Here is a 12,639-nt window from a genome sequence, read left to right on the forward strand (position 1 = left end):
GCGGTTGAGAAGGACCAGGCCTGCAAGGGAGGGCAGTTGGAGGTGATCAACCCCGCAGGAGAGGGCAGTTAGGGGTGACCAGGCCGGCAGAGGAGGGAAGTTGGGGGCATACAGGCTGGCAGGGGAGTGGTTAGGGGGTGATCAGGCTGGCAGGCAGAAGCGGTTAGGGGCAATCAGGAAGGCAGGCAGGCAAGCAGTTGGGAGCCAGCAGTCCTGGATTGTGAGAGGGATGTCCGACTGCCCGTTTAGGCCCGATCCCCGGGATTGGGCCTAAACGGGCAGTCGGACATCCCTTGAGGGGTTCCATATTGGAGAGGGTACAGGCTGGGCTGAGGGACAACCCCCCTCCGTGCACGAATTTCATGCACCGGGCCTCTAGTGTATATATAAACTATAAAAAACACTCAAATACATTTTATCAAATGTTTCTAATAAAACTTTTATGTTTATATTAAATAACTATTCACCAAAGTAATTATGTTGCCTTGGCTAATTGTGTACTACTACTAATAGTGCTAATAACTCAGTTCAGAATAAAATGTTTTAAAATTCAGAGTCTTTGATCATGGAAAAAAATCGTTTAAAATTTTTGATTTAGCCCAGCTGGCATGGCTCAGTGGTTGAGTGTCAACCTATGAACCAGGAGACCATGGTTTGATTCCAATTCAGGGCACCTGCTTGGGTTGTGGGCTCAATCCCTAGTGTGAGGCGTGCAGGAGGCAGCCGATCAATGATTCTCTCTCATCATTGATGTTTCTATCTCTCCATCACTCTCCTCTCTGAAATCAATAAAAATGTATTTTAATATAAATAAATTAATTTTTATTTATATTTAGTTGTAGAAAAATATGATAGGGCAATTGAGAAAATATTTTCAAACATCAAAAACTGCATTAGGGGTCAGGGGGTGGGACAGGCATCCATAGTGGGTTGACTCTTGGAGCCCACGGAGGCAAACAGGGAACCAGTATTATGTTGGAACAGGATGTGGAAAATGAGCTTCTGGATTATGAGGAAGATGAAGAGCCCCAACCACCTGCAGAGAGCACCCCAGAGCCCCCTAAGAAAGATGTCAAGGAGTCCTACGTTTCCATCCACAGCTCTGGCTTCCAAGACTTTCTGCTGAAGCCTGAGCTCCTGAGGGCCATAGTGGACTGTGTCTTTGAGCATCCATCTGAGGTTCAGCACGAGTGTATTCCCCAAGCCATCCTGGGCATGGATGTCCTGTGCCAGGCCAAGTCTGGAATGGGCAAGACTGTAGTCTTCGTTCTGGCCACCCTACAGCAAATTGAGCCGTCAATGGACAGGTGACAGCCCTGGTCATGTGCCACACTCGGGTGCTGGCCTTTCAGATAAGCAAGGAGTAGGAGCGCTTCTCCAAGTACATGCCCAGTGTCAAGGTGTCCGTGCTCTTCGGGGGTCTTTCTATCAAGAAGGACAAAGAGGTGTTGAAGAAGAACTGTCCCCACGTCGTGGTGGGGACTCCAGGATGCATCTTGGCACTCCTGCGGAACAGAAGCCTCAACCTGAGAAACGTGAAGCACTTCATGCTAGATGAGTGTGAAAAGATAGATGCTGGAGCAGCTGGACATGTGGCGGGATGTACAGGAGATCTTTCACCTGACACCACGCAAAAAGCAGTGCATGATGTTCAGCGCCACCCTGAGCAAGGAGATCTGGCCTGTCTGCAGGAAGTTCATGCAAGGTCCCATGGAGGTGTTTGTGGACAACGAGACCAAGCTCACACTGCATGGACTGCAGCAGTACTATGACAAGCTCAAAGACAGCGAAAAGAATCATAAACTCTCTACCTCCTGGATGTGCTAGAGTTTCATCAGGTGGTGATCTTCGTGAAGTCGGTGCAGCGCTGCATGGCCGTGGCCCAGCTACTCATGGAGCAGAACTTCCTGGCCATCGCCATCCATAGGGGCATGGCCCAAGAGGAGCGCCTATCACGCTATCAGCAGTTCAAGGACTTTCAGGGACGGATCCTGTGGCCACCAATCTGTTTGGCCGAGGGATGGACATTGAGCGAGTTAACATCATCCTCAATTATGACATAATTATGACATGCCTGAGGACTCAGACACCTACCTCCACCAGGTGGCACGTGCAGGTCGCTTTGGCACCAAAGGCCTGGCTATCACTTTTGTGTCTGATGAGAATGATGCCAAAATCCTCAGTGATGTTCAGGACAGGTTTGAAGTAAATGTGGCAGAGCTTCCTGAAGAAATTGACATCTCCACATACACTGAGCAGAGCCAGTAACCACACACCTGACATTCTGGACCCACCCTGCTTCCCACGTGCTGCTTCAAGTCCTATTTCCAGGCAACACTGGAGCTTTCTTTTTACTGTTCAAAAATTGTAGATTTGTGTAAGAATAAATTTTTATTATGAAAAAAAAAACTGCATTAGGATAAAAATATTGTTTAGAATGGAAATGTGAATTCAAGAAGAAAATAAAAACAATGAAATTTCAGACTATTATATGATAGATGATAGAGCTTATGTTTCTTTATATTGATGGTGATGGTGCTACCAACCTATTTTGATATCTAAACAATTGTATTTTAAAATGTCAATATTTACAAAAAGTCAAAAATCACATTTGCCACTATTCAAATTTGAAATAAAAAAATTAAGTATTATCTTGAAACTGTGCAAGAAATCACTTAGTTTAAGATTATTTTAGGGGGTACATAAGAGTTGCTTTAAAGAAATTTTCATGCATGTGCACTTGGAGAAATGTAAAAGAACATCATTCTAATGTTGCTTGAAATAAGAAAAACTTAGAGAGAAAAATATTCATCAACAGAAGAATGAAGGAAAAATGTATGTGTGTGTATGTGTGTGTTTATATATTACACTACTATATGGGAACTAAAATGATGAACCAGATGTATATACTAGTAAATAAACATGAATGAATGTAAAAAATATGATGTTGACAAGAAAGCTAAATTATTTATGTTTTAACTAGCAAAACATTTAAAACTATTGAAACATATTGTTTAACTAGAAAATATAGAACAAAAATTTAAAACATTCATAGAATTAATAAACATCAAATTCATGACAAAGGTTAATTCTCAAGAGGAAAAAAAGGGAAAATGAGATTAATGAGGTTGTACACAGGGGCTTCAACTGAACCTGTAATTTTTTTTTCTTAATTTATAAATCTAAGGCAGTTTTAGCCAAATGTTAGAGTTATCAAAACTTTGTAAAGCTGAGAGGTGGGCACATTGGTTGTTATACCTATATGTACATTTGAATAATTTATTAATAAAAATAGCTAAAAGTAAAAGACATATATAAAATAAAAACAATAATATAATATATCCTAAAATGGCACAGGGAAGAATGTTTTTAATTACCAATCCAACAGATCATAGGAAAAAAGAAAAATAAAATACAAAGAAAAAAATGATTTAAAAACATGGTGGAAGTTTAAATAAATCAATAAGTACAATATACACTTGAGTGGCCAGATTATTATGATCTCTGAACGCATAATAATATGGTCATTCAGTGTATATCCTATATAATAAAAGGCTAATATGCAAATTGTCCCCTTGACCAAGAGTTCGACCAGCAGACAGGTCAGCCAACCGCCCATGTCCCCTCCCCCTGGCCAGGCTGGCTGGACCCCACCCATGCACGAATTCATGCACCAGGCCTCTAATACACACACACACACACACACACAATGACTGGCCAGATTATTATGCGTTCAGAGATTATAATAATCTGGCCACTCAGTGTATGTAAGGAGAATAAAGCCACTATTAAAAAAACAGAGACCCTGTGATTTTTTAAAAGCCAGCCATGTAATGCTTACAAAAGACACAACTTAAACAAAATGGCACACAACAATTAAAGTTAAGAGATTTAAGAAATAACAGGCAAATTCTTTCCTAAGAAAAGCTATTGTAGATATATTAATGTTAGATAAAATGGAATTTAAGGCAAAAGGTAATAATGGGTTTAAGGAGATAATCTACATAATTAAAATGAGATCAAAAGTCTTAAATCAATATGTATTTAACAATATATATAAAAAGCAAAAAACTGACAAAAGTAAACCCAGGTAGTAGTAAGTGACTGATAGGCAGAGAGTGTATATAGCATGGAGTCACTGGATAAATGGATAATTCACCCCCAAGGCTGCATGGAGCAGATAGGCACAAGATCATACTATGCTACTCAGAACAATGCACAATTTAAAATTTATGAATTGTTTATTTCTGGAATTTTCCATTTAATATTTTGGACCACAGTTGACCACAGGTAACTGAAACGGTGGAATGTGAAACCCCGAATAAAAGGGACTATTGCATATTGTCCTTTCAAGTGTCCATAGAAAATGATGAAAATGACACATTAGCTTTTAAAAGAAGTCTCAACAAATTCCAAGTCATCACACAGTTCACACTCCGTTACCACAATAAAAATAAGTTAGAAAACAATAAAATGATTATTTTAAGTACTGACATAGGTTTGAAAACTTTTGTTTTAATGGATTCTTAAACTATGAAGGGACTCTCAGGTCCTGTCCAGTCCAATTTATAAAATATGTACCAGAATGAGATCAAGAGTTTAAGTGCCACTCAGACAGTTGCAGTAACTCATGGAATCCACTAGATGTCAGTGTGACTTTATCTTTAGTCTCATTTGCCCAAATGGTGCAGTTCACAGATCATCCCGTTCAACTAATTGGATTTCAGACCCAATCTTAAACCCTTTTAGGGTTGATTCAAATATCTAATAATGATAAAATATTAATATATATAATGAATAATTTTAATGTGCTATACAAATGTAAATTTTTGTCCACAATAGTTCCCTAAATCTTTTTCTGAATATTTTTTTGTGAATTATGTATTACCTTGCTAAAGCAGTTTTGTAGGATTTTAAAGGCCTTTTAAGAGGTAAAGGCAATACAAATGCCTGTCTTGGCTCATGCTTCAGACTTTCCTAATATCTTAAGCAGCATCTGGCCTCAGCGTGCCCTGTACCTCTCAATAAGGTGGCCCCAGGCATGGCACTAGTAGCAGCCAGCTTTAGTTCATAACTTGGCCTCTCCTGGGCACCTCCAAGCCAAGCACAAGTAGCAGCCATCTGCAGATCACTTTGTAGCTCATGTTGGGTGGCCCAATACAGAATATGGTGGCAGCTGACCTTGGCCTGCATCTCTCAAGAGGCCCTAGAGCCAACACACTTGGTAGACAGCTTCAAACCATGTCAAAGCACCACACAACCACATCCACAAGCGACACATTCAAGAGGTGGTCTCAGCAGATACCAGAGCCCCGCTAAAGCAAGTCCTGCTCCAAAGGGTCAGGCTCTGCACAGCAGCTTCTCTGCTCTAGTTACACCCAGTCATTGCAGCCTATTGACCTGGGGGGTAATCCTTCCCATTGATGTGCCAAGAGCAATAAAGGCTCAACTACAACAGGAGGGCATGCACAGCCCACATGGGGGTACACCTGGAGTACCCAGGTCAGGTAAACAGGGAGGCTGTGCCATTGGACCCTATAGGACACCTACTACAGAAGGCCACTCATTCAAGCCTGGAAGATGTAGCAGTCCTACCAAATCCATAGAAACAAACACAGGGAGGCTGCCAAAAGGAGAAGACAAAAAAAATATGTCACAAATGTAAGAACAGAACAAAACTCAAGAAAAAGAACTAAACAAAATAGAGACAAGCAATCTACCAATGTAGAGTTCAAAACACTGGTTATAAGGATAATTCAATGAAATTAGGGCAAGAGTAAAGGAACTTAGTAAGAACTTCAATAGGAAACATAAAAACGGTGAGAGAAAACAAAAAAAGAACTAGTCGGAAATGAAGATTACAATAACTGAAATGAAGGATACATTACAGGAAATCAACAGTAAAATAGATGAAGCAGAGGATCAAGTCAGATTTGGAAGATAAGGAAGCAGAAAACACCAAGTCAAAAAAGAAAAAAATTCCAAAAAATAATGAAGATAGCATAAGGAGCCTCTGGGACAACTTTAAATATACCAACATTTGCGTCATGGAAATACCAGAATAAGAAAGAGAGCAAGGAATTGAAAACCTATGTGAAAAAATAATGGCAGAAAACTTCCCTAACCTGGTGAGGGAGATAGACATACAAGTGCAGGAAGCACAGAGAGTCCTAAACAAGATGAACCCAAAGAGGCCTACACCAAGACACATCATAGTTAAAATGCCAAAGGTTAAAGTAAAAGGGAGAATCTTAAAAGCAGCAAGAGAAATGCAGTTAGTTATCTTTAAGGGAACTCCCATTAGACTGTCAGCTTATTTCTCAACAGAAACTTAGTAGGCTGGAAGGGACTAGCAAAAAATATTCAAAGTGGTGAAAAATAAGAACCTACAACCAAGATTACTCTACCCAACAAAGCTATCATTTAGAATTGACATATAAAGAGCTTCCCATACAAGAAAAAGCTGAATGAGCTCATCTTTAAGAATACAAAGAAGAAAAAAGATTAAAAATATGAATAATAGAACAATAAATACATATCTATCAAGAATTGCATTTAAAATCAAAATAAATAAATAAGAAGAACAGAAACAAATTCATACATACAGAGAACATTTTGACAGTTGCCTGATGATAGGGAGGTTGGGGGAATGAGTAAAAAAGGTGAAAGGATTAAGAAGTACAACTTGGCAATTATAGAATAGTCATGGCGATATAAAGCACAGCATAAGAAATATAGTCAACAATATTGTAATAATTTCTCTGGCCAGGTGGCTCAGTTGGTTGGGGCATCATCCTATACACCAAAGATTGAGGGTTCATTTAACAGTCAGGACACATACCTAGGTTGCGGGTTTGATTCCCTGCCTGTCAGGATATGTTCAGGAGGCAACCAAACAATGTTTCTCTCTCACATTGATGTTTCTTTCTCTCTTTATCCCCCCTTCCTCTCTCTTTAAAAATCAATAAACATGTCCTCAGGTAAGAATTAAAAATATATATATTGTAATAACTATGTCAGATGGGTATAAGATTTATCGGATGATCACTTAGTAAGTTATATAATGTCTAATCACTGGGTTGTACACCTGAAACTAATATAATATATGTCAACTATAATTGAAAAATAAAAAAAAATTATTTAAAGTAAAAAAGGAAAATTTACATAAAATTTTTTAAAGAGACAAAGGCAAACCTAATTTATTTCCCTATTGCTTTGGAGGTACAAATTCCTCTAAGTTGTCTTCAAGTCATATATGTACATAAATTGAGTTCCTCTTAGAAATTCAGCCCTGGGACAAAGTAATACCAATTGTGAAAAAGATCTTGAAAAACCATCTACATATTCTAACTGCCTGCACCTTAAAAACTGACACACTGAGAACTCTTCTATTTTTAAAGACTGCAGGGAAGGAAATCATCAGTCAGGAAGTTCTTCCTGTCTAATCTAAAATCCCTCCTGGTGAAGTTTAATGCCATTTCCTCTAGCATGAACCTTTTCAGTGAGGATAAAAGAATAAACTGCCCCCCATGCTCATGTAGAGACTAACCCTTTACATCCTGTAATATGTGTATATAATAAGGCTCTCTTGAGCTACAAAGTGAATCTCAACAAGGGAGGCAGCATGAGGAACTGTCAGGTGAAGTAATAATTGTCCAAAAGTTAATGGTCTCAAAGGTTCAAAGAGAATCTCTAACAAAAGAGATTAAAGAGATATGGGTCCTTATCTCTACCAGCAATCCGGATTACTTTAGGGGGCTGGATTAAATATAATCATGATGGAGCACCTTCTATGAGCAAGGTGCTTTAACTAATTCTTATAATCCTTACAACTGCCCTGCAAGGTAGAAGGGGTTATTATCATCACTATTGCCATTATGATTTTAACCACTTTCAAATAAGAAAACTGAAGCTCAGGAAGGTTAATTATTTTGACCAAGGTCACACAACTGGCAGGAGACAGAGCTAGTTCTGTCAGGACTCCAAGGCGGACTCCAAGGCTGGGCTAGTACAGAACACCTCTGCCCTTCAAGTTCTTCCAGCTATACAGAGATGGCCTCTTAAAAAGAAAACATAAAAATAGGAGGCAGGGTGGGTTTCCTCATCCAGGTCACTGCTCCTCCTTTAACCTTAACATTGGTCACTGAAAGTTAACACTGTGTGAGTTAATATAGGATGCTCAGTTGTTCTGTTTGTACACTAGGGACAGAGGTACTCAAATATAAGTAGTACTTCCTAGTAAATGAAAATGGTTACCATGGGAAGTTGTGGAATCTAAAGCTCTGTCTTTAAATATATATAAAAAAATATTCGCAATCATCTGGGGTGGTTAAATTTAGCCCTACCTAAAGTCAGGGTATGGACTAGAAAGAATCATTCATCTAAGCCTGACCGATCTTTAACACAAGATTAGGTTGTCCTTTGCCTCTGCAGTACAAATACCTGTTGTGTCCTTTGCTTTTCCTTTCTTTTTGTCTTTCTTTTTCTCCTCTTCCTTTCTTTCTGAAACCACCAGAGCGGGGCGGTGATGGGGAAATGGGAGAAAGGTACAGACTTCCAGTTATAAAAGAAGTTAAGTTCTAGGGATGTAATGTACAGCATGGTGACTCTAGTTAATAATACTGTGTTGCCTAGCTCAGTGGTCGGCAAACTGTGGCTCGTGAGCCACAAGCGGCTCACGAGCCACGGTTTGCCGCTCTGTTGACTAGTGAGTTTGCCGACCACTGGCTTAGCTGAAAGTTGCTAAGAGAGATCTTCAAAGTTCTCATCACAAGGGGAAAAAAAAGTGTAACTATGCAAGCTGATGGATGTTAACTAGACTTATTGTGATAATCATTTTGCTATATACACAAATATCAAAGCATTATACTGTACACCTTAAACTAATACAATGTTATATGTCAATTACATCTCAATAAAACTGAAAAAATAATTACAAGTCAACCATATACTCATTGAGAATAAAAATTAAACAATATAGCCCAGCCTGCGTGGCTCAGTGGTTGAATGTCGACCTATGAACCAGGAGGTCACGGCTGGATTCCAGTCAGGGCACACGCCCAGTTTGATGGCTCAATCCCCAGTGTGAGGCATGCAGGAGGCAGCCAATCAATGATTCTCTCTCATCATTGATATTTCTATTTCTCCCTTCCTCTCTGAAATCAATAAAAATATACTTTAAATAAAATTAAACAGTATAGGCATATAGAAAGTTAAAAGAGATTAAATTCCTCACTTGCCCTGTCTCCACCCCTTTTCTCCAGGTAGTAACCACTGACAATAGTTTGATGCATATCCTTCAGGGCAAAGTCTATTCATTTACAAAGAAAAGGGAAGGTGAGGAGCAGAGACAGAAGGAAGAGAGAATGGGGGGGGGGGGGGGGGGGGAAGGAGGATATTTTTATAGAACTGGGATAATATTGTTCATGTTGTTCTATTGCCTGTTTCTTTTACCCAAAACTATCTTATAAACTTCTAACGTTTATACTTTCTTTTAACAGCTACACAGTATTTGTGAACATAGATGTGCCACAATTTGTTAACCATTGCAAACACTTTCCAATTGGTTCCTATTCCAAGCATGACTGCAATGACGTCCTTGCCCATACATCTCTTTGCCCTTAATGTGAATATTTCCAGGGACAGGTTTCTACAAGGGAGATTGTTGGGTCAAAGGTACGGCAATTAGAGTTTTTGATAGGCGCTATGAAATTGTTCTTCAAAAGTTTCTAGGAAGTTACCGTTTAGTTTGGCTTTTTTTTTTTTTTAACTCTACATTAGTTAGAAAACATCCTTACGTCCACAAAACAGAAAAATAGGAATGATGAACAGAGAATATACAACGGTTTAAGGATCATAATTTAAGGATACTTTCCACATCCTTCTACTAATATTTTGTGAAATTGTTGCTTTATCTCATGGCAGAAAAGTGACAAGCATGAGGTTGGTTGGTTTCTTGGCTTTTTATTTTTAAGACCTTTTTTAAGAGCAGTTTTAGGTTCACAGCAAAATTAAGAGGAAGGTTCAGAAATTTCCTATATACTCTCTGTCCCCACATATGCATAGCCTCCCCGATTACTATCACCCCTCATCAGAGTGGTACATTTGTTATAACTGATGAACTTTCATTGACATATCATAACCATACAAAGTCCATAGTTTACCTTCAGGTTCTCTCTTGATGCTATACATTCTACGGGTTTGGACAAATGTATAATGACATGTGTCCATCATTATATTGTCATACGGAGTATTTCACTGGCCTAAAACTCCTCTGTTCTCCACCGATTCATTCCCCACTCCACAAGCCCTGGCAACCACTGATCTTTTTACTATCTCACAGTTTTGTCTTATTGTATGTTTTTTTTTAATGCCTTTTCAGATTGGTTTCTTTCACTTAGTAATATGCATTTATGCTTCATTCATGCATTTTCATAGCTTGACAATCCATTTCTTCTTAGCATTGAATAATATCCCATTGTCTGGGTGTACCACAGTGTATCCGTTCACCTACCAAAAGACATCATGGTTGCTTCCAAGTTTGGGCACCCAATAATAAGGCTGTTAGAAATATCTGTGTGTGGGCTTTTGGGTGGACATAAGTTTTCAACTCCTTTGAGTAAATACTAAGGAGTGTGATTGCTGGATTAATATGGTAAGAGTATGCTGTTTTCTAAGACACTGCCAGACTGTCTTCCAAAGTGGCTGTATCATTTTGCACGCCCACCTGTAATAAATGAGAGTTCCTGTTGCTCCACAATCCTTGCCAGCATTTGGTGCTCTCAGTGTTCTGGATTTTGGCCATTCTACTAGGTGTTATCTCACTGTTGTTTTAATTTGCATTCCCCTGATGACATTTGTTATGGAGCATCTTTTCATGTGCTTATTTGCCATCTATGTATCTTCATTGGTGAGGTGTTTGTTACAGTCTTTGGCCCACTTTGTAATCAATAAGGTTGGTTGTTTTCTTATTGTTGAGTTTTAAGAGTCAAGTCCTTTACATATTTTGGATAAGTCTTTTATCATGTGTGTCTTTTGCAAATATTGTCTCCCAGTCTGTGGCTAGCCTTTATTCTCTTGACATTGTCTTTCCCAGAGTAAAAGTTTTTAAAATTTAATGGAGTCCACCTTATCCATTATTTTTTTCATGGATTGTTTTTGGTGTTGTACCTAAAAAGTCATTATGATGGAGGTCTTGTGATTCCGTTACAATAGGGAGTTTCCTCATTCACTCTTCATTTGCTGCTGTTTCAGTTGACAACTTCCCTTCCCAATAAAAATTCACTTACACCTCCTACCTTTGTAGTTCTGGTACCCACTTTACTACATAATAGAAGTACATGTTGCTGCAAGAAAATAAGCATGGCTTTTGGCAAATTAAAGTGCATGTCATTTCTTAATACACTACAGAGGGGAAATAAATTGAAGTATACAAGTTCAAGTCTAAAATTTTAGCATTTTTCTGTGCAGATCTGTGCACCTGTGAGAGGGTGTCCAGTTTGTCTAGTGCTTGTTATTTAGAGAGTTGGACTACTATTATGTGTTGCTAATCATTGACTGTAGTCCCAAAAAAGCCTTATGAAAATGTTATGCCCTGTGTCACAGCAGAGTAATAGAAAACAAAAATTGTAATTTACAAACCATTCATTACAAATAATTTTTTAAAAAGTAAATGCTACACTCAAGTTTATCTAGGTTTTGTCCTGTATTATCTTCTAGGAATTTTATAGTTTTGCATTTTTTTTTACATCTAGATCTATGATCCATTTTGAGTTAATTTTTGTGAAGGATATAAGGTCTGTGTCAAGATTCATTTGCATGTGGATGTCAAATTGTCCCAGCACAATTTGTCTTTTCTCCATTATATATTACCTTTGCCCCTTTATCAAAGACTAGTAAGCCCTGCGCACGAATCCGTGTGCCAGTAGCTCTCTGCAGGGCCTGGCAGCTCCGTGCCCAGAGGCTCTCCGCGGCCCAGAGGCCCTCTGGGCCGGGGCGGGATGCTTGCCTTGTCGCCGCAGTGACAAAGCAAGCATTCCGCCAGGCCGCTCACGCTGCCCGCTCTCAGCGGCCACCCCTCAGGACTGGGGTACTCCAGCGGGGCTGAGGGGACTGGGCGCCCCCATCTTGTGGCTATGGGTGTTGCCATCTTTGTGACGGAGTGATGGTTAATTTGCATATTGCCCTTTTAATAGATAGGATTAGTTCACTGTATCTATGTAGGTCTACTTCTGGCCTCTCTATTCTGTTCCACTGATCTCTCTGTCTATTCTTTTGCCAGTTCCACACTGTTTTGATTATTGTAGCTGTAGAGTAAGTCTTGAAGTTAGGTAGTGTCCATTCTCCAATTTTGTTCTTTTTTTAATACTGTGTTTGCTGTTCTTGGTCTTTTGCCTCTTCATATAAACGTAAGAATCAGTTTGTCAATATCCACAAAATAACTTGCTAGAATTTTGACTGGTGTTGTAGCAAATCTATAGATCAAGTTAGGAAGAACTGACACCTTAACCCTTTGCACTCGCTTGCTTTTTTTCTCGATTCCTTTATTCTAATGCTAACTATGTCGAGTCACACTCGACATCCGAGTGCAAAAGGTTAACAATATTGTCAGTTTTTAATTTAGTTAAAAATCATATATAC

At 39.1% G+C, this 12,639-nt stretch overlaps 1 pseudogene across 1 annotated transcript; it reads left to right on the forward strand.

The window, feature by feature from the left end:
* The first annotated feature begins 972 nt into the window (after window positions 1-972).
* Window positions 973-2,310, forward strand: LOC307108459 (ATP-dependent RNA helicase DDX39A-like; annotated as a pseudogene). Its single transcript has one exon. The product of its transcript is annotated as an ATP-dependent RNA helicase DDX39A-like (transcript).
* Window positions 2,311-12,639: the final 10,329 nt, after the last annotated feature.

The sequence above is a fragment of the Cnephaeus nilssonii genome (genome assembly GCF_951640355.1).
Source record: "Cnephaeus nilssonii genome assembly, chromosome: 12".
Classification (NCBI taxonomy): Eukaryota; Metazoa; Chordata; class Mammalia; order Chiroptera; family Vespertilionidae; genus Cnephaeus; species Cnephaeus nilssonii.